The 21646-nt window shown below is 37.2% G+C and overlaps 1 protein-coding gene and 1 long non-coding RNA gene across 2 annotated transcripts in view; both read left to right on the top strand.

Annotated features, from left to right (window-relative positions):
* Positions 1–21646, top strand: part of CNTNAP2 (contactin associated protein 2) — a 1739191-nt gene that overhangs the window by 342159 nt on the left and 1375386 nt on the right. The gene's annotated exons all lie outside the window — the stretch shown is intronic.
* LOC145716387 (uncharacterized) lies at positions 4098–6974 on the top strand. The gene is made up of 2 exons (XR_014139020.1): positions 4098–6030; positions 6751–6974. It is a non-coding gene; the product is annotated as an uncharacterized LOC145716387 (long non-coding RNA).

Raw genomic sequence — 21646 nt, 5'->3', positions numbered from 1 at the left:
CTCTCACTCTCTCTCTCAAATAAATAAATAAAATCTTTAAAAAAAAAAAAAGAAAAGAATTCCTCATATCAGTGAGGTCATATGATACATGTCTTTCTCTGACTGACTTATTTCATTCAGCATAATACCCTCCAGTTCCATCCACGTCGTTGCAAATGGCAAGATGTTCATTTTCTCATTTTTTCTTTTTAAAGTTACTTCTTTCTCTGCTTTTATAAGCAACTGATTTGGAACCAACAGTAAACTAGAGACAACTACATTAGATATTTCTCTCCTGATTTAAATGATGGGATGTAGTTATGCTATACAGTTCTCAGTAGACGATGCAATTGTGAAAGAGACCTGAAATTTAGAAAAGACACTCCCTCCCCACCTCACCCCCCCATACTTCTTTAACAAGTGATTTAGGAGTGATAGCAGATCCTGGGATAATAAGACTCTGTGAGGGACTTTATTGGTCATCTAGACCACATTTTCCAGCAATATAAGAAGCAATTCTGTATCATTCTTGGCATACTGTGCTCTTCCTCAGCAAAAGTTCTTTAAAAAGAAGTCACATAATCATAATACTATATATCTTTTTCTTTTTCTTTTTATCTTAAAGTGTCAGAAAAAAACAATTAATAACCACTTTAGTACGTTCAGAGCAAATTTCTGAAACAAACAGACTTAGACCGAGTATCAACCAATTTAATTATATTTGAAAGCATAGCAGTAAAAAAAATATATAGTTTTAATCATTGGACCACAGGGTAAGAACTATTTTCATTGCTTTTGGTAATAAGAAATTTTCAAGTAGGATTATGCCTTGAGATAATTCAGTTTAATTTAACTTTATTTTTATACTAAATTACCCAATTATATTTCCTTTCCTGATTAGTCTAATTCTTATCAGGGATATATCAGAAAATGTACTAAGTTGTTACCTTCACTGTTTTAAATAGTTAAATTAATGCTGTTTAGTGAAGCTTTATTAAGTTGGGTATGCATTTTAATGTGGAACATTTTCAGACACTGAAGTATTTTTCAAGTTTGCTAATATAGAAATGTAAAATTAATTTCAGATATTTAATTTCAAGGACTATATGCATTCTTGGATCTAAATTGCACCTAGATTTTGACCTACAGTACATTGTCCTATCAGTCAGGGCACCAGCATCTTCACTGCAGAGGTCACTGGGTAGATCCATCCATGCCAAGTGGATACAAATGGTTTCCTTCAACTTCGGGCTTTCAGAAGATCTAATAAATGACAAAAGATTGATGAAATGCTGAAAACATACTAGTGAACAACATGCATCATCCGCTCTTAAAAGTTCCTAATTAGGGTCGTAATAAAAGCTTTGGTCAGACCGGGACGAAGAAGTATCTCTGGCTGGATTCTTGTCCAATTCTCCTCATTCTTTTTTCTGTTATTCTCCTCTAATTTCCTTCAGAGGGTAGACATTTTTGTCCACCTCTTGATGAATGCAAGTTACCAGTTTTCTTCTGGTGGCAGTAATACATGGATTGTGTGGGATTATCAGTCTTTCCTTGCTCAGCATTCAGATTTCAAAAAACAGTTCTTCATCAGCTGTGCTTCTGCAGCTCTAATAGTATCCTTTCCTGTGTTCTGCTCTAAATTCTGGAGGTTACAGATCCCCTTCTCCTTATGCCACATACTTGTGAAGGCTGCCTCGGAATTCTTGATTCAAAGTATCATCATCTTGCTACTTCTGCCTCAAAGACAGGTTTGACAGATTCCCCTGATTTTTAGTGGGAAGAGACCACCTCCTCGACAGTGTACTACATGGAAAATGCCTTCCAAATACTATAAAAGAAGGAGGCTGGGTTTTGAAGTCAGAAAGATTTGCTTCAAGGGGCGCCTGGGTGGCTCAGTAGGTTGGGAGTCTACCTTTGGCTCAGATCATGATCAGGATCCTGGGAACGAGCCCCACATCGGGCTCCCTGCTTGGCAGGGAGTCTGTGTCTCCTTCTCCCTCTCACCACACCTCCCCCCGCCGCCGCCGCTAGTTCTCTCTCTCTTTCAAATAAATAAATAAAATTTTTAAGAAAGAAAGAAAGAATCAGAATTCTGGTTCAAGAAAGGAAGAAGGGAAGAAAGGAAGGAAGGGAAAGAAAGAAAGAAAGAGAAGGAAGGAAGGGAAAGAAAGAAAGAATGAATGAAAGAGAGAGAGAAAGGAAGGAAGGAAGAGAAAGAAAGAGAGAGAAAGGAAGGAAGGGAAAGAAAGAGAAAGGAAGGAAGGGAAAGAAAGAAAGAGAAAGGAAGGAAGGAAAAGAAAGAGAAAGAAAGAGGAAGGAAGGAAGAGAAAGAAAGAAAGAAGAGAGAGAGGAAGGAAGGAAGGAAGGAAGGAAGAAAAAGAAAGAAAGAAAGAAAAGAAAGGAAGGAAGGAAAGAAAAAAGAAAAGAAAAGACTTGGATCAGAATTCTGGTTCCCTAGTTCCTAGCTCTGTGACCTTAACAATTTACTAAACCAAATGGAGATAATATGGTGGTTATATTTACTCCAAGGGGTTGCCGTTAGGATTAAATGAGATAATTTACTTAGGAGTGCCCCCAAGTCAAGTAGATAACAAGCTGCTATCTCCCCACCCCCTTACTTCTAGCATTAGACTAACAGTATTCTACCCCAGGTTCCCTGTGGGGATTTTTCTGTTTATCTATTTCATACCCACTTATGTGTGTTTTACACTTGCACGCTTTGAGTTTTTCAAAAGAAAGGAAGACCAATTTCTGATATATTGCTCATTGATAATCCCTTGTGAAAATTTTAGTGTTCATTTCCTGGTAAAATAATTAATCCTGGGGCACCTGGGTGGCTCAGATGGTTAAGCGTCTGCCTTTGGCTCAGGTCGTGATCCCAGGGTCCTGGGATCCAGCCGGGGTCTCTGCTCAGCGGGGATCCTGCTTCTCCCTCTGCCTGCTTGTGTTCTCTCTCTCTCAAATAAATAAATAAAATTTAAAAAATATATAAATAAATAAAAATCAATTGTATAAACTAATTAATCCTTCTCAGAACCCTGCTTATTGGCTCAGTACATCTATGGCTTTGTAATTCTTTTTTGGAAAATTATGTGATGGTTTTTATTTTCATAAATGCAGTAGAAACTGTATTATTCCAGGTAGTACAACTCAGAGCTTACGGTCAATTTCCAGGGTCACAGATGAGCACAAAAAAGCATTTTTTCCTGCTCCTTGTGAGTGATACTACAGAAAAGAAAAGCACCATGTCTGCTGAGGTAAGCAGATGGCCAAATGAATTTCCTATACGATCGTGTCACGTGTCACCTTATCTACATTGTTATAATTTTCCTATCTGACAAGACAGTGTCAAGATCTGTTAATGAGATGGCCTCACAAGTCTATATTTGCATATTTTATGAAAAGTCACTGTAGCTTTCTATGGATATGACAGTAATTAAATGCATGAGCTCCTAAGGCCCATTTCAGGGGCTACATGTATATTTCTTCCCCCTCCAAAGACATAACAAGGTGTGCAAGTCACCTCACCGACTTTTGCAAGGAGAAGCATTGTGTTTTCCTTACTTCTCTCTGATTAGCTATCCTAGTCTCCTTGCTCCGTTTCAGCACTGAAAGCACATTGGCACAGCTCCTTACTGGGAAAATTTCCACGTGAATCTTGAATCTTCAGAGGCCTCAGTGCAGTGGTCTGTAGACACAGCACCTCTCTCTTCTTTACTCCTTAATTATCAAGGAATAATTGACTGACCAGCAGTCACTGGCTAGTGTAATAATTGACTTTCTCAAATAGAACAGACTACAGTGAGTAGGCATTTTTTAACTTTTCGGCCTCGCAATTCTAATTTTTTAGGGGGGGGGAGTGTAGAGATAATGCCGTATCTTATATTAAATAATGGGTATCTGTTTATGGCATTTCATTTCTTACGTTCAGAGTTGTTTGGGGTTGGGTTTTTTTTTTCTTTCTGTACTAAGGAAAAAAGAATCAATATTGAAACCTAGACATTTTTACAAGGTGTCTGGCAATTGATGCAGGTATATCTCTCAGTTAACAAACGGTGATGATTTCCATAATAAATTTGTACATTTAACATTTACCCCTTGGAATTCTGTGGTTATTTGAATTTAAAGACACTAAATGCTCTATTAGAATCTTAAAGATTCAAGTTCACATTAGCATATTATGGTTTATGAGAAGTCAAGAAGCCCAGAGGCTTGTGTAAGCCTGGCCTGTTTAATCTAGAATTTCCCAAGTTCACTTGAGCAGCAAGTCTGCTTTTTATTTGTTTGTTGTTTGTTCTGTTGTTTTTGTGTTGATAATCCCTAGTGACATCCAGAGGAAGTGACACTGAGAATCTGTGGTAACAGAAATCCCAAAGAACACAGAGTGCATGGTGGGAGGGGCACCTGATCACTTTCTCCAAAAACGGGGAATTTTCGATAAAATTTTTAAATATAATATGTTGCTATCATGGTTGTCAAGACTATAATAAAATACTTTAGATAAAACAGAATGAAAAAGCAAAGTCACGCATAAGTAGTTAAAAAAAGGTTGGCACTCTTTTATGTGGTGAATTCCCTGTGGTATAATACATTTGATTCATTTCCTATGGTATATGTGACCTTGGGTAAAAATAACATAACCATATTCTACAAAAATATGGTTTCTTTAATAGGAGTTAGTGCCAGGGGCAAATGAAGGATGGAGCGAGCAAAAAAAGAAGGGCAGAGGCAGAGAGAGAATCCTGAAACAGACTCCCCACAGAGTCAGAGGCCCCGGGGCTCCAACCCAGGACTCTGAGATCATGACCTGAGCTGAAATCAAGAGTCCCATCCTTAATCGACTGAGCCACCCAGATGCCCCAATTTTATTTTACTTTATCTTATTTAATTTATATTATTTATTTGTTTGTTTGTTTGTTTTGAAAGCCATAGGAGTAGTAAATAATGACGTGCTTATTGACCCAGTTGGTGAACTTTTCCACAGTATCAGAGGTTGTTACCTCTAGGCTAAAAACTTATCTTGAAGCATTAGAGTGCCAAGAACATTTGCAAACTGTCTTTGTCTCATTTCCCCATTGTTTTCCTCCAGTTTCCTTCTCATGCTCCATTCCTGCCTCAGAAAGTGATGAGTTTTGACAAAAGGCCAGTGACTGGCATGAAAAGATAGAACCCCAATAGCCTCAGCCTGTATAAAAACTTTATAAAAAAACGAATATTATTCTCTCAAGAAAAAAAAAAAAACTGTTCACTTTTGACTTTGGTAATACATTTTATTTAAACCTTAGTATTTCAGAAGAATTTTTTTAAAGCCTACTCATTTGAGTAAATACTTATTTGTAATTATCAATTAATAATTATTTGGAAAGATTTTAAAGAATTAAATAACAGGATTGATCTAATCATTATCTTAGTATATTTAAGTATATATCATTTAAAATAACCTATTTATCTATTCAAGTTATCCAAAGCAGTGAGGTATCAGTGGGGATTTTAATACTAGTAGAAAAGGCCAGGTTGTCAACTTTTGAAACTGAAATAGGTTATCAGTGGGAACAAAGTTTGAATGGAACATAGAGAAATTTTATGATCAAAGTCTCTCAGGCAATAAAAACTTTCTAAACTTGGTAGAAAGATATTATAAAACTTCAACTTTCTAGCAACCACATGGATGTTAATTCTGTTTGTTTTGTGCCATTTTAACCCACAAATAATGACTGGATGGTTTAAATCTTCTCTATAAATGGCTTACAAAAGAAAAGAAAAAGGCAGACTGAGGGATTGAGCAGGAGAGGAAGGTGAAGACACACCATAATTGTGATGCAAGGCTGCCGCTCATTCTGTGTACAAATAAATAGGCTTCAACACCTGCTGATGTGCTGACATCTGACTTGAAAGCAACAAACATCTGTTTGTAATTTGCAGTGGGAAAGGATGACAGTGAAGAACTGGATACCGTCCCTGAATATACAACCTTGTTAAGTTACTAAAAGGACCCAGAGGAGAGATCATGAATGGATCCTTTGAGACATGTGACTACCTTGTGATAAGGTGATAAGATACCCTGGGTTTTCTTTCCAGGTTGCCATTATGTTTCCGTTCTGAACCATTATTTAATGGACTTTAAACAGTAGACAATGCTTTCGGAGGGAGAGCTCTGTTTAAAAGAGAGAATTTTCCCAACCAGGGAACATTTTTCACATCCTTAGGGGTTCAAAGCTCTCTGTAGATGATATGGATATCCTAAAACTATTCAGATTAATGTAACTTCCAATGCCCATGGCCAGGCCAAATTAGGAAGAACCAGGGGCACCAGAAATCATAGCGGTGTTTGCTCTGAGCCCCAAGGCAGGTCAGACATGTCTGTCAGCATTCCTCATCTCTGCTTCTACACATCCTAGAGCCCGTGCTCCTTGATTGTGGTTGTGATTGTGATACTTTAGGCAGTAATTCATCATTTTGCCATGTTTCCTTCTGACAGAAGTGCTGGTAAGTTTTGTAACATCCCCAGGGCCAGGAAGTTGGGGAAAACTTTTTCCTACATTTTGGTTTAAAAGGGAGATGAACACTGGGTCCTTGGAAGGCCCACTCCCAATCTCTCCTTACCTTTTCTGCATTTTTCTGAGGGATTTACCTGCAAGGATTCCTCCTTTTGCTTGCCCCCAAATTCTGGAGTTCTAGAGATGGATTGTGCCTTAATCCATCCTGGCCGCTATAGCAAAGTACTACAAACTGGGCAACTTATGAACAACAGAAATTTATTTCTTACAGTTCTGTCAGCTGGAAGACTGAGATTGGGGTGCCTTCATGGTCGGGTGAGGGCCCCCTTCTGGGCTGCAGACTTCTGACTCCTGCTGTGTCTCTGCAAGGTGAGGGAGTTCTGTGGGATCTAGATTTTAAGACCACTAATCCCATTCATGAGGGCTCTACCCTCCTGACCTAAGCACCCCTCAAAGGCTCCACCTCTTAAGAGTATATTTGGGCATTAGGATTGTCACATTGGGCATTTAGGATTCTACATATGAATTTTTGGTGGACACACGCATTCAGACCATTGCAACTTTGTAAAATAGTACATTTATATTTTTCTCTGTGTGGATAATGGCAGTTTTTCTAGTTTCATATATTTAGTTAATGAAATAACAATCCTCCATTACAATTATTTTTTAATAAAATACTATATTTTGATAGAAAAATAAAAGAAAAGGAAGGAAGGAGGAAGGAAGGAAGGAAAAGGAAGAAAGATAGAAAAAAAGAAAAAATGCTACATTTAAATGATTGAAGAAAGGAAGGAAGGAAGGAAGGAAAAAAAGAAAGAAAGGAGGGAGGGAAGGAGGGAGGGAGGGAGGGAGGAAGAAAGAAAGAGAAGAAAAAAAAATGCTATATTTAAATGATTGATAAAATCTCCAGATACTAAGGAGAGCTTAGCAGGAATGACAAATCATGAGGGTTCCACGTGAACACAGGATACACCATTCCAATCAAGCTTTCATTTGGAATTCCCAAATTTCAGAAAAATGTTACCTGATATCTGATAATTTTGTCATTTGGCAACATCTATTTTTGTATATTTCAAGTTCTGTTTAGCTTTGGTACATGAATTAGATCACCCTAAACTAACAAATTCTCACTATATCATTTTTATTTAATGAAGGGAGGAATGAAGAGTGGATTCAGTGATGCCCTTGCTAGTTAAAAACAGAAGCTTATTACCATTTGAATGGAGACAGGAGATGCATATCTGCTGTGACTTCTGCTTCCTCTGTGGTTAGGTTTTACCTTTTGTGCTGAGAGATCAGATTTAGAGCTTCTTCCTTGCATGAACAGATTTGCATAAATTTGGCAACATACACCACAGCCTTCAAAGATATGTATGCTGGACTTTGCAAACTTAATTTCTACTTTTTAAGAAGTTAAACATTTAAAGGACTTCTGTGACTATAGAATATCCTGGTGGCAGTAATTTTGAAGAATCTAATGTTTCTATCACAAGGTCAAAGTTTTCATTTAATTGAGGTTTTAAAACTTGTTTTCTGGGTGCCTGGGTGGCTCAGTCAGTTAAGCGTCTGCCTTCAGCTCAGGTCATGATCCCAGGATCCTGGGATTGAGCCACGTTGGGCTCTCTGCTCTGGAAGCAGGGAGTCTGCTTCTCCCTCTCCCTCTGCTGCTCCCCCTGCTTGTGCTTGCTCTCTTTCTCTCTCTCTCTGTCAAATAAATGAATAAAATCCTTTAAAAAAATTAAAAAAAAAACTTGTTTCCTGACAAAATACAAAATATAAACCCAGCAAATCAGAAAATTTTCAACTTAAAAAAAAAGACTAGAGTTTTGTCTGGGTAACATGCAGAAAAAGTTTAGCATATAAGGATAAAATGGTTGAATAACTATATGGAGGCTAAACAAGATCCATATTTCTCAAGCAATTTCCCTTGCTCATTTAAAATGCACTAAAAGTTTGAACACAGTAATATTTAATTTCATTTTTAATTATAATGAATACAAGTAAATATCGAATGCATTCATTTTTCACTGCTTCAGAAAGCAAAGAGTAAGGTCAATAATGTTTTTGCGTTTTGCTTAGGACTGCTTGGGAAGGGTGGGGACCCGTGCACAGAGCTGCGTATGGGAACAGCACCTGCTGGGGGAAAGGCCAGATCGGAGCTCCTGCTACACATGCGTCCTCATAGGGTTATTCTCTGTGGATGGTGCTTTTCATTTTTTATGTCTGGTTATTAATTATTTTAATACTTTAAATTATTTGCACCTGATTTCTCTAATATTGAATGCTTTGCATCATTTTAAAGTGTTACAAAGAACGTTTTTGTCCATTGTGTAATATTTCAAAGTTAGAATATATTTTCCAGGTCGTAGCAAGTAAGCCCAACAATTGCAATTTAAGATGTGTGGTCTTAATTGAGTGAAATCGTTTTGCCTGGAGCTGCTATTAAATCTCCACCTTCCCAAGTGTTAATTAGTGAGTCTGTATTAATTTTTGTTCAGAGAAAAGTTGAGGTATTAAATATTTAATTTCTCATTATATGGTATTTGTTGCTGGGATCCCCCACTTGCATCCTAGACTAATGTGTGTCGTTTATCCTCTGCTCAGAAAAACACAACCTTAAATAAGATGCATAAGAATCCATATAAGATTAATTTTGCAAATGAGGTCCTTAATTATTTTAAGTAGTATCATGCTACTTTTTAAGGAATTCTGTAGGAGGTGAAATGTATTCAATGTGTTTAGATTTTGTTTCTACTATTACTACCTGGTTATTGAATACTTAACTACAGCTAGACATATTTTATGTGCTCTGTTACGCAGATATTCCCTAAATATCATTTTTATCTCCACTTTATAAATAAGAATTTTTAAGATTTAGAGAAGTGAAATATCATGCTCCGTATCGTGCAACCCTTAAATGGTAAGCACACAGATGTAAACTCCAAAACTCATACTCGGCAATGTGCGGCATATTTCGAGCTGTGGCTTTGCTTCTCACTATAGACCTCTAGTAATCAAGATGTAGTCAGATTTTCTTTTTTTATCTTTTCTCCTTAAACTCTCCTTTCAATCATTTCTAGTTCCAAGAGGATGTTTCATACCACTTTCCATGTGGGAAAACCCTTTAAATGACCTTCAACTATGTATAGCAGGTGACCTTGCCCTTGAGATTTGTGTCCCCCAAATTATGGCTAAACTGTTTTACTTGGAGTTTATTTGCTTACCTACTAAATACATATTCTAGCTGGTTTTGAAAAACACTGGCTATGATGGTATGAAATTGATTTTTCTAGATGATTTCATTGCATGTTTGATCCAACAGAGAAATTCCAGGTCTTCAGATATTTCATTTGGGAAAATAGTCAACACCTGATTTCCTCTCAGAACTTTGTATTTTTCATGCATTTTCTAAACAAGGGTTATTTGTATCTGGTTTCAAATAGCTACTCCTCAAAATCTCATTCCCTGCTGAGCTCTATAAGGGAAGATATGATAGGATTTATAAATAAGCAAACAGCTCCTAGAAATCTTAGGGGTGGATTGTATTGATAAGCTAGCAACCTACACATGTCCCCTTGACTAATGAGAATGTCTTAACATGAACCACCTCAGACCTTTCTGTGTGCCAAAACACCAGCCCACTGGGAAGTTAACATTTTGGTAAATAGGTTTGCAACCCACCAGAAAGCTCCACAAATTCAACAGACGCTTTAACCTTCACTTAAGCATTCAAATCAGTCAAACAGGTGGTCCCTTTGCTGCTGTTAACTACCTGCTGTGGACTTGCTCATTGAAAGACACGCCGGTCATCATTGATCATCTCACAGATTTGGTGCCAGGGAGAAGCTAAAAATTACTGTACACTCAAGCTGTTTAATTCGATCCCCTCACATGAATCTGAGAGGCATCCAAAAAAAAAAAAATAATGAATGGCATTGAGTGGAAAATAAGATGTAATTTCTGTTACTTCATTATTACATGATGCGAAAGGATTTATTGGCATGAAAATGACAACCTGCTTTAAAGTTTCTCAGTCTGTAATATTGCAGAGGATAACCCTCATTGTTAATCCAGGTTCTGCCAAACCTCTTTCTGATCCTGTATCCCAGCTCTTACTTGGTGTTTATAGCTGCTCAGAATCCTGCAATTTTAGACCCAACCAAGGCAGCACGTCCAAAAGTGACTCCAGAATCACAATCTTGGCCCTCACTCTTTAACTTCATAAAAGTTAAATTTCCTATCCTTGAGGCATGTTTCCTTTTAAAATGATTTAAAAAGTGGGCGCCTGGGTGGCTCAGTTGGTTAAGCGACTGCCTTCAGCTCAGGTCATGATCCTGGAGTCCCTGGCTCGAGTCCCGCATCGGGCTCCCTGCTCGGCAGGGAGCCTGCTTCTCCCTCTGACCCTCCCCCCTCTCATGTGCTCTCTCTCTCTCATTCTCTCTGTCTCAAATAAATAAATAAAATCTTTAAAAAAAAAAATGATTTAAAAAGTGCTCGGTACAAAAAATAAAAATAAATAAAAAATAAAAAGTGCTAAATACTAATGTTTAAATACTAAATACTAGTGTTTAGCTTTTCTGATTTATCAATCTATAGGGATAATTTTGTAGCAGTGAAAATTTTTAAGGGATAATTTATCCATAACATTTGATTTCATGCTTCACTTAGAAAATGAAAATTATGTGATTTTTATGTTGAAAGTAACATAGGAGCGCCTGGGTGGCTCAGTCAGTTAAGCATCCAACTCTGATTTCACCTCAGTCATGATTTCAGGATCCTGAGATGAAGCCCCGAGTGGGGCTCTCCTCTGAGCAAGGAGCCTGCTTGAGATTCTCTCTCCCCTCCCTGCCCCTCGCTCCACCATTCACGCATGCTCACACACACAGTCTCTCTCTAAAAAAACCCAGAAAGTAACATAGTAATTTCATGTGGTTTTGGTTTTTTTAATTGAATTTTGCATCTCAAATTAGATTTTAAAGTTTTTGGAGGGGAGTAGGCGGTGACTCCATCTTTCTACCAGCCTTATTACCTCGAGTAATTGCTACATGATAAAAATTAAAATAGTTCATATGATTAAAGGATCCCCAAAACACCTCTGAAAAAAGTGGATTATTAAAATAAAGAGCAAAAACAAAACCAATGACTTGAGAGTTTTAGTAAATACCTCAGCAAGATCTCAAAGTAAGGAAGAAAATTAGAATGCAAGCCCAAATTCTCCTGGGAGCAAAGCCCAAACTATTATCTGCTACTCTATTCTTTCCCCTTTGCTGCCCAGTACCCCCATCAGTTTATGCTTTGTCTTAATATTTAATGTTTGGTTTATTAAATACCTGTAATGGAGAAGTACCTAAGATGCTTATCTATTGAGGTCATACTTAGGAAACTTAGAATTGCTGAAGAGTTATGTGATGATGGGTTTATTAAAATGTAATTAATCTCAGTGAGGGCAAGAAATTCTGTATGCTTAAACATAGCTTTAGTCCCATTACCTAGATCAGTGACTGAATAATAGCAGGAAATCAGTAATATATGTTAAATAAATTGAATGTTTGTGTACATTCAACCAAATGACACTCTTACCTCAAAAAATATGCTAAAAATCACCCCCAAGAAATAAAAGGCCATTAGAGAAAATTGAGAAATTAATTCAGCTGATGGAACTGTCAAATATGACTTGATTCAGAACAATATGACTAAATCACGACTATCAGTAATATTCTGGAAGGTAAGCAACCTCAAGGCTTCCAAGGAGAGGCTGTCTGACAAATGTTACCTTCTGTGTGTGATCAATGTTACAAAATATACACATCACATGGCCTCATTTCAGAATGGTAAATTGTCCTTGAATTATAAAACCCTCATTACTAAGTGACTAAAATGTGGGTTTACAGAAAGAACTTTTTTTTTTTTTTTTTTTTTTTACAGACTCTTATATACAAGAAATGAAAGCAACTTTTATGCCTTTTCCCACTAGGTAATACCATTGGCGTAATTGGCATCCCTAAGATATTTTCTTTTATTTTGTTATATTGCAATAATATATAATGTTTCAATGTTATAAAAAAACAAACAAAAGCAAGACAGTGACAAATTATAATAGCAACAGCTGAACTTTTTCAAGATTATATAAATCTGATTTAGAATTGGGATTTTTGTGGCAACAATGATATTTTAACTGGTGATAGAATATTGAAAGTGATCCATGTTGAGAAGGAAAGGAGAAAATTTAGGTCACAAAAAATCAAGTGCATTATTCCAACATAGCTTTTAAAAAACAGTTTTCAAGGGCCAAAGTTGAATGTGATGTATCACAGTAAATGCAAAATTGATGGCTACTTTTAGTAGAGAAAATGATTTGTATGAATTTTCTGATTTTATTTTTTTTCTCTGAGACAGTATTTTTTCTCAAACTCAAAATGAGAATATTTACGTTTTTTTAAATGTAATTATTATTTTGTTGTCATTGAATGCTAAGGTACAGAGGAAGTAAGGCTCCAAGCAGATAGCCAAATAATAGTAGGCCAGTTCAAGCTTGCTATCTCTTTTTCCAGTGCCTCCTTTACTTTTGCACCTAGATGATGGGCAAGAGTTGGTAATATAAACTGTTTCTGACTTTGAGGCGTTCACAGTCTAAAAGGACACTCGTGTGCATACATAACTGTAATGCAAGGATGCCAAGGGCATCAGTGACTAAGGAAAGAATGGTCTGGCACTAAGGGAAACAAGATTTCTTTCCCCGGTAAACAAGCCTTCCCTGGATCTCTAATGCATCAGTCCTCTGCTGTCATGAGGGATCTAACATTGGGTGTCTTCAAGGAAAGATTTCGCCATAGCAAAATCAGTTATAACTTCCCAAAGATCTTGAGGTTATATTTTGACATTTTTTTGTCTTTTGCATGCCATATAAATAAACCTAAGTTTCTCTCTGTTGCTGAGTTACACAAAGACAACCAGATCGGTTTTCTCTAGAGGACACTTTGGGATGACCTGACTTAAAATAGAGGTTACGTCATCATTTAAATTCACTGTGAGCAGTCTTGGAAGACACCCCAAAGACATAGGTTATCATCCTGGAGAATGCTGTAACTGCTGATCATAAGAGACGTGCAATAGATATTAAGATGCTACTGGGAAAGAAAGTAAATAGTGATTTATAACATGAGCCTCGATTTGAAAGTCACAGGGGCAGACACTTGGAATTGCAGGTGCTGATTTGTGATCGAGGTGTTTCTTACATGGGCAACTCTAGAATACCTTATCCAGAGTGAGGAACAGCACAGAGGTATGAAAATAATGTGGGCTAAGATTTTCCCCAGCATTGCAGAGACCAGATTGTTCTGAATGCATTTCTTTTTTTCACAGATTTTACCAAACATAATATAATTGGGTCTGAGAATAATGCAGAATGAACTTTTACTATATCTAAAAAGAAAAAAAGGAATTGATCGTCTTGCCTTTTTTTTTAACTTTCTAAATAACTAAATATATCCTCCTTTTGATATATATTGAATACTCATTACAAGATAACTAAGTGACACATGAGATCTGGGTCTCTTGAATATCTGGGACATAGTTACCTTGTAGTATGTTGCTGAAATGTGATCACCACGTGGGAGCTCTCAGGGTAACGTGACCCGCATGTAGGTGATAACTGAAGCATGGAATCCCTGCTCAGGTGGAACGTGTCAAATGAGAATTAAAGAAAATTAAGAATATAGCCAGGAGGACCTGTCACTGAAAGATGGGCAAAAGAGCAATCCGAAAAAGTAGACAGAAAAGAAGCAGTGGCCGGAGGGAACCCTGGGAGAGCATGGGGTCCCAGAAGAAAAGGAGGAACATCTCACAAAAGAAAGAGAAGTCGGGTAGGGAAGACATATATATGGTTTGGAATTACCAGTTAGATTACTTCACTGTACTGAAAGCCATTCTAGAGCCCTGAGGAGAATATGTAACCTGCCTGGGTGTTGAGTGAATGAAGTTAAGGATGAGAATCTGAAGTTAGGAAGAAAGCAAAGAAAGGACACGGATTACTTGTATGCAGAGGGGCGGTACGTCAGAAAGTTTGGGTTTTGTTGTTTAACAAATGACTGTAACTATTTTAAAACCACAGAACAAGAGAATGTTTATGAAGTAACAGGAAAAAATACATATTTTTAATCGGTTCTCATATTGAGGTGACAAGATTGATCCGGTTCTTGTTATGTTCATATTTTTCCATTCTTAAGGATAATGTAATTTACATAAACATCAATTTCCTTTAGTGTTACTTTTGAATGAGTTCAGCCCGTATGCTTTACTCATATTTGCTTTTTGTTATGAATGACATAACCCTTGGAAATTAAATTTAGAAAAATACGTATCATGAGCTATATTTATGTACAATTGTGTAATGTTTTCCTGGTACAAGAGATCTGGTTTTACAGTAATGATTCGGAATTGAGGTCCCTTGTTTTTTTTGTTTTTTTTTTTGAGAGAGAGAGAATGAGTCAGAGAGCACATGAGAGGGGGGAGGGTCTGAGGGAGAAGCAGACTCCCTGCCGAGCAGGGAGCCCGATGCGGGACTCGATCCAGGGACTCCAGGATCATGACCTGAGCCGAAGGCAGTCGCTTAACCAACTGAGCCACCCAGGCGCCCGAGGTCCCTTTTTTGTGAGTGCATTTTTGTATTCTGCTTATTTTGTAGGCAACTGTTTGTAGGCAACTGTTTTGTAGGAAGACCCTTATATATATATATACATATATATATATTTGTAGGTGGATTAGAAATCTGTACTTAGAGAGCAAGTTTAATGTTGGTCCTAGCTGCCTAACTTTTCACAGCCATTTTTGTAAGATATAACATTTCAGAATGATTAATAAACCATGAAAGTACTGATAGAGGAAGACTGAAATAATTTGTTAGGCTTTGTTTTCTTATTTTTCAAAGTGAAACAGCTTCACTCATATGCTTTGGAGTGAAGAAAAACACACTTGTTCAAAATTATGGTTCCTCGGTGTTAACGCTGATCGTGTTACAGAACACCCCTGAGCTTGAGTCTTCTTATCTGTAAAGTACACATAATCAAACTCATCGGGTTGCAATAAATTTAAGTTAGGCAATGCTTGGTGGAGAACCTGACACATAGTAAAAATAGCAGAAAAGTACCTTCAGCTATAAGTAACAGAAAACCCAATTAAGTCTAGCTGAAACAGTTGGGGAATGTATTTGCTCACATCATTTGGAAGAGGGGCTGGGGATACCGCTTCCTGTCCTGTAGTGGTACATTCCTTCATGTGCTGGCTTTGTCTTCAGGTGCCTCCTTCATAATGGCTAGTAACAGAAATCTGGTCGCACATCCTCACACCACCTCATCCGGAATAGAGAGCAGAAGCACTACTGTCGTAATAAGGAAGCTTCTTTTGCTAGAAGCTGTCCCTGCGCCCAGACTTCTCTGTGTTTAAATGGCCTGATTTAGATCATATGCCCATTTTCCCCCAGTGTTATTGAGACAGAATTGGCATACATCACTTTATAAGTTTAAGGTGTATTGCATAATGGTTTGACTTACATATAGTATATGGTGAAATGATCACCACAATTAGTTTAGATAGCATGCATCATCTCATATCAGTATGATAGAAAGAGAAAGCAAAATAAAAAAGAATCTTTTCCCCTTGTGATGAGCACTCTTAGGATTTACTCTCTTAAGTTTCATCTAGATGACATAGCAGCGTTAGCTCATATCATCATGCTGTGCATTACACGCCTAGTACTTAGTTATCTTGTAACTGCTGGTTTGTGTCTTTTGACTACCTTCTTCCAATCCCCCTGCTAGCTCTGGTAACCACAAATCTGATCTCTTTTTCTAGGAGTTGTTCATTTTTTTTTTTTTTTCTTTTTTAGATTCTATACATCAGTGAGATCATACAGTATTTGTCTGTCTCTGTCTTGACTTGTTTCTCCTAGTATAATGCCCTCAAGGTCCATCCATCTTCCAAAAAGGCAAATGGCAGGATTAAGATTTTCTCATTTTTTTATGGCTGAATAATCTATTATGCGTATGTGAGTGTGTATGTGTGTGTGCATGTGTGTGTACATGTGTGTGTGCGTGTATTTCACAACTTCTTTATCCATTCATCTATTGATGGACACTTAGGTCATTTCTACGTCTTGGCTATTATAAATAATGCTTCTGTAAACATGGGGGTGCAGATATCTTTTCAAGTTAGTGTCTTCACTTAAAAAAAATATATAGTCCCAAAGGGGAATTGCTGGATCCTATCGTAGTTCTATTTTTGTTTTTTTGAGGATCATCCATATTGTTTTCCATAGTCACATGCCCATTTCTGAAGCCATCTCTCTGGTTGGGGAAAGCCCTGGTTTAACACTGACTAATGTTCATAAACAAATTATTGCAAAGTTTAGGGGATTAGCCTTTGTCTAATTGGGGTCACTTTTAGAGCTGGAGGTTTGCCCTGGAATCACTGTGTGTAAGAAAGGAAGACCCTGAAAAAAACAGAATTTGATTTGGGAAGAATGGTGGGCTACTGATTAAACATCTAATAACTAGAATTCACCTCATCTTGGGTTGCAAATCTTTCCCACCAAAAAGTGAAGCCAGAGAACAGGGCCCATCTGACCTGATGTTAGTCTGCGTACTGGATCAAAATATTTCAGTGATAATGAGATTCCTAGCCCAATACCTATCTTAGTGTCTTTTCCCTACCCTCAACCACATGTTTTAATGCTTGAATCTTAAATGAGGTACAAGAATGAAATGAGGAATTTGTGCAAACGCTTTAAAACATGCAATGTTAAATAAGGTGTTTATCTAAAAAGGCAAACTGATTCCATGGATAGGCCTTTGATGCATTCTTCTTCTTTTTTTTTTTTTAAAGATTTTATTTATTTATTCATGAGAGATAGAGAGAGAGAGGCAGAGGCAGAGGGAGAAGCAGGCTCCCCGCGGAGGATGCATTATTCTTCTAATGCCAAGTTATTTTAGGAATTCAGAGTTGAGAATGAGGGGTGAAATTGACAAATTATCAAAGACAGGCCTGGAAATTGTGCCCCACCAAGTTACACATCCACCCACTAATCTAACATACAGAGTACCAGTAGAAAATAGCATCTCCTAAGACATGATGCTGTGTTTTGGCAAAGACAGGAAAGGCGAGCATGAACGTGAGCGTGTGCATGTGCATGAGGGTGTGCGTGTGCATGGGAATATAGAAAGGAGAAAAATAAGTTTTCTACCCCAAAGAGTTGACAGCCTAGTAGAAAATATTTATATCTAATGATTAATCTCCATATGATATGATAAGTGGTATACAAAAAGGCAGGATGTGTACACAGGGGCCAGGAAAGGGGTGGTTGGTATGGAGCATTCTGTCATTCACGCCTTTTTTGGTGACATCAAATCTTGTGGCAGCAAAAAGCAAACTGGAAGAAACAGTTAATTTTCACCATGTGTAAAATACAAAATTTTAAATAAAGAGCAGTGAATGAGTTTACAAAAAAACAAAACAAAACAAAACAAAAAGCGAAACTGTGGATGTATTCAATAGGATGTATTTAAGAATGATTGTGGCATTCTTCTTGTTGCTTTAAAAAAAAATTCTATCATATGTCAAAATAGGACTTTGATCATAGCAAAAATAACCCTGACAATTATTTTTAAAGAGATCGTGCCCTTGCTGGCAAAATAATAACGCATATTAACAGTCAGGCTAGATAAGATCTAGCAGGGTTAAATGCTGATTAATTAGTTCATCTGATTGTCAGAGGAGACATTCTTCCATGTATGAACTGCCATCAGCTTCTCAATCTTTCATCACAGGTCCTTGAAGTTACCAAACTGCACTTAACACTGGTTTCCAAACCACTATTTTGTGTTGTAAATACATGCTTTGCCCATGATCTAATTTCCTTTTCTCTGCTAACATAGCATTTTATGAAGCATTTTTACAACCTCCCACAAAATATCTTTTATTAACCTAATGCAATCCTGCTAGTTCAGTGAAATGCTGAGGCATGGGGACTCCCTGAGAGGACCATCCCTGTGATCTCTAGAGACCTAATGTACAGCCCATGTTGGACTACCGCTATATGTGATTGTCCATACCTGAGTAACCCCACATCATCACCTATCAGGTGTGAAGTTTGCTAACTGCCCTAATAACATTTTAGTACTGTGATTTAACAAGCACGTATTTGAAAGTAAAAACAACCAGATATGTGTATATCTATATATCTATATCTATAGCTCTCTCTCTCTCTATCTCTCTATATATGTTAGTTAACTTTCTCTGGAGAACACTAATTATATATAATATTACATGTATTAGATATACACACATACCATATCTATGTATGTAATTATTAATGGCATTACAAAATAATTGCTTTATCTTAAGCCTAATCTTAGTTTAAGGTGCTCTAGAGAGTGCTCTAGGGACCCAGATATAACCTACACACTGTCTCTACCTCTAGATATTTTCGATAGGCAGACTTTGGGGTGCCTATATAATTTATTACAGGTTGATTAAGGAAGGACTCAAATATTTCTGAATTTTTCTGAAATTTTTAAAGATGTATGGAAAGACCACATACATCTTAAATGTATGAGTTTAGAGTAGGTAATTAGAAGAGTGCAACACTCATTCTACACTTTATAAGTTTGGAACTTTTTTTTAATTACCCTACTTGAGTTTTGGAATACCAAGAATTACATCTTCATGAGTAGAAAGACAAAAACATTTTAAACTGTCCTTTTATTCATTACAAGATATATTCCCTGAAGTACATTTTTAACCAAAAGAAAATTCCTACAAGTGTTTATTTATATGTATGAGTACAGGTACATGTATCTATGCATCTGTATGTGGATATATAATTTTTAAATATATTTTTATGTAATTTTGAACCAACAATAATGTGAGGGTTTTTGTTTTGTTTTGTTTTGTTTTTTTATAGAAACTGACATGAAGCCATATGTTTTAGTTGCTGGATTTAAGAATTTGTAATTATCTACAATACTGACCTCTTCATAGTTCAATTATAAAATATCGTTTCACCATAATTCTTAGAGGTCAGTGTATTAGTCTCTAGAGAAACACAACCAAAAGGGTATATAGTGACATCTGGGAAGAAATGTATTATGGGGATTGGCTCACATGATTCTGGAGACTGAGAAATCCTACAATATGCCATCTGCAACCTGAGGCCCGGAAGAGCCAGTGATGTAGTTTCCATCAAAACCTGAAAGTCTGAAAACAAAGGGAGCCAAAGGTGTAAGTTCTTGTCTGAATCCAAAGGCTGCAGAGCTAGGAGTGCCAATGTCTGAGAGCAGGAGATGAATGTCTCAGTCAGGGAGAGCAAATTCATTCTTCCTCTGCATTTGTGTTCTTCAGGCCCTCAAGGAATTAGTTGATGCTCACCCATTGGAGATGGGGATCTTTTTTACTTAGTCTATGGATTCTAATGCTAATCTCTCTCAGAAACACTCTCACAGACATACCCAGACATAATGTTTTACCAGCTATCTGGGGGACCCTTAGTCCAGTCAAGGTGACACATGCAATTAACCATCACGATGGTCACCTTATTCAATGTCTTTCTTCCTTCCTCTGCATCCCTATTTGATTACCACAGAATCTTTTCTTCAGTATCTCCTGTTACTTTAGTTCATATACTCTCAAGCCCTCCCATTTCCTTTTTATAAAGCCATTGGAATGTTTTTCTTTTCTTTTTTAGCCATATAATCATTGTTTCTCTAGAAATGCAATTGGTAGTGGATAGAGGTATACTCATCATACAAAGCAGGTATGTCAATTAAGACAACACTAGCTGCTATTAAAAAAAAAAAAAAGTCCTAAGTTCTATAATGGAACACATGCAATGCATGTTTATTTCTCACTCAAATGAAATTTGAATATGCGTTCGTGGTCTACACGGGGAACCAAAATTCTCTCTGAGTTCCTTTGTATCCAGGTGGAAGATAAAGAAGGTAAAGAATGGAACATCACATGAGAAAGGATTTGTGTGGGCCAATTCTAGAAGAAACATGTGCCATTTTCACTCATTTTCACCCATTTTTGCTTTGGCCAGAGCTCAATGTCAGGGCTGTGTCTAACCACAAATAAGACTGAGGAATTCATTTTAGCTGTGTGCCAGGAAGAAAGGAGAGCAGTGCTTATGGGATTTGACATCTGCCTGGCTCTCTGACTCCCTTCACCTCCATGTCTTCTTATTCTGTGTTCTAGCTATATTGACCTTTTTTTCTTTTTCCTTTAATCTCTAGAAGGCCGTCCAGAGTCCTAACACAGGTTGTTCCTTCTACAAGTAGTGTTTTTAACTTCACCAGTTCACTTCTGTTTTTCATTTAGAACTTCTTATTTTTCAGGGATGCCTGCTTTACACTCTTATGATGCCTCATTATTATTCATAAAACACAGTTTGTAACATTTGTAATATTATTTGACAAATGTTTATCTCCCCAACTAGTCTGTAAGCCCCCTAATGGTAATGACGTTGCCTGTCTGCCTTTCATTTTACCACGGTTCCTATCAAAGGTCCTAGAATATGAAAGTATTTGTTTAATTAATGAATACAATAACACTCCACCATCTTACTCCAAAGGATGGTACTCCCATGCTTTGAGGCCTTGACCACAGAAACAAAACTATAGATTCTTCAAAGCCACTCTTTGTGACTTTTAAAGGTTAAAAATAAGCTGTGAATATGTAGGTTAAACTATGTCGTTGGCTATCAAGATGTCTAAAATAATTGAGAGGATGGCTGAGAATATCTAACTGTGAAAACAGATGTGGTATTTTGGCATTCTCTTTGTAAAATCTTCATCAGACTCTCTTATTTGGCTGCCACATATGAGTGTCGGTGCGTAGGATAGAGAACCATTAGCGTGCTTTTTACATTTACTTTCTTAGGTAGAAGAAGCACTGCTTCCATCTTTCTTCAACATTTATGACTGTGTTGCCTTGGACTTCTTCATTGGCTCCTCTTTTGCAGTGCCATATTGATGCCTAACTGCCCCCCAGGTACAGGCCCCCTTGTGTTCTTACTCTTCAGCTGGCCCTTGGGTGATGTCAATGACATCTCACAGCATAACCTATCATCAATAAATAAAATGCCCCAATCCATAATTCCAGCCCTGTCTTCTCTTTTC

This window comes from Leptonychotes weddellii, chromosome 12, assembly GCF_054177405.1.
Source record: "Leptonychotes weddellii isolate Sample4059 chromosome 12, ASM5417740v2, whole genome shotgun sequence".
Classification (NCBI taxonomy): domain Eukaryota; kingdom Metazoa; phylum Chordata; class Mammalia; order Carnivora; family Phocidae; genus Leptonychotes; species Leptonychotes weddellii.
Note: the sequence above shows the minus strand (reverse complement) of the source record. Positions and strands in the feature narration are given on the sequence as shown.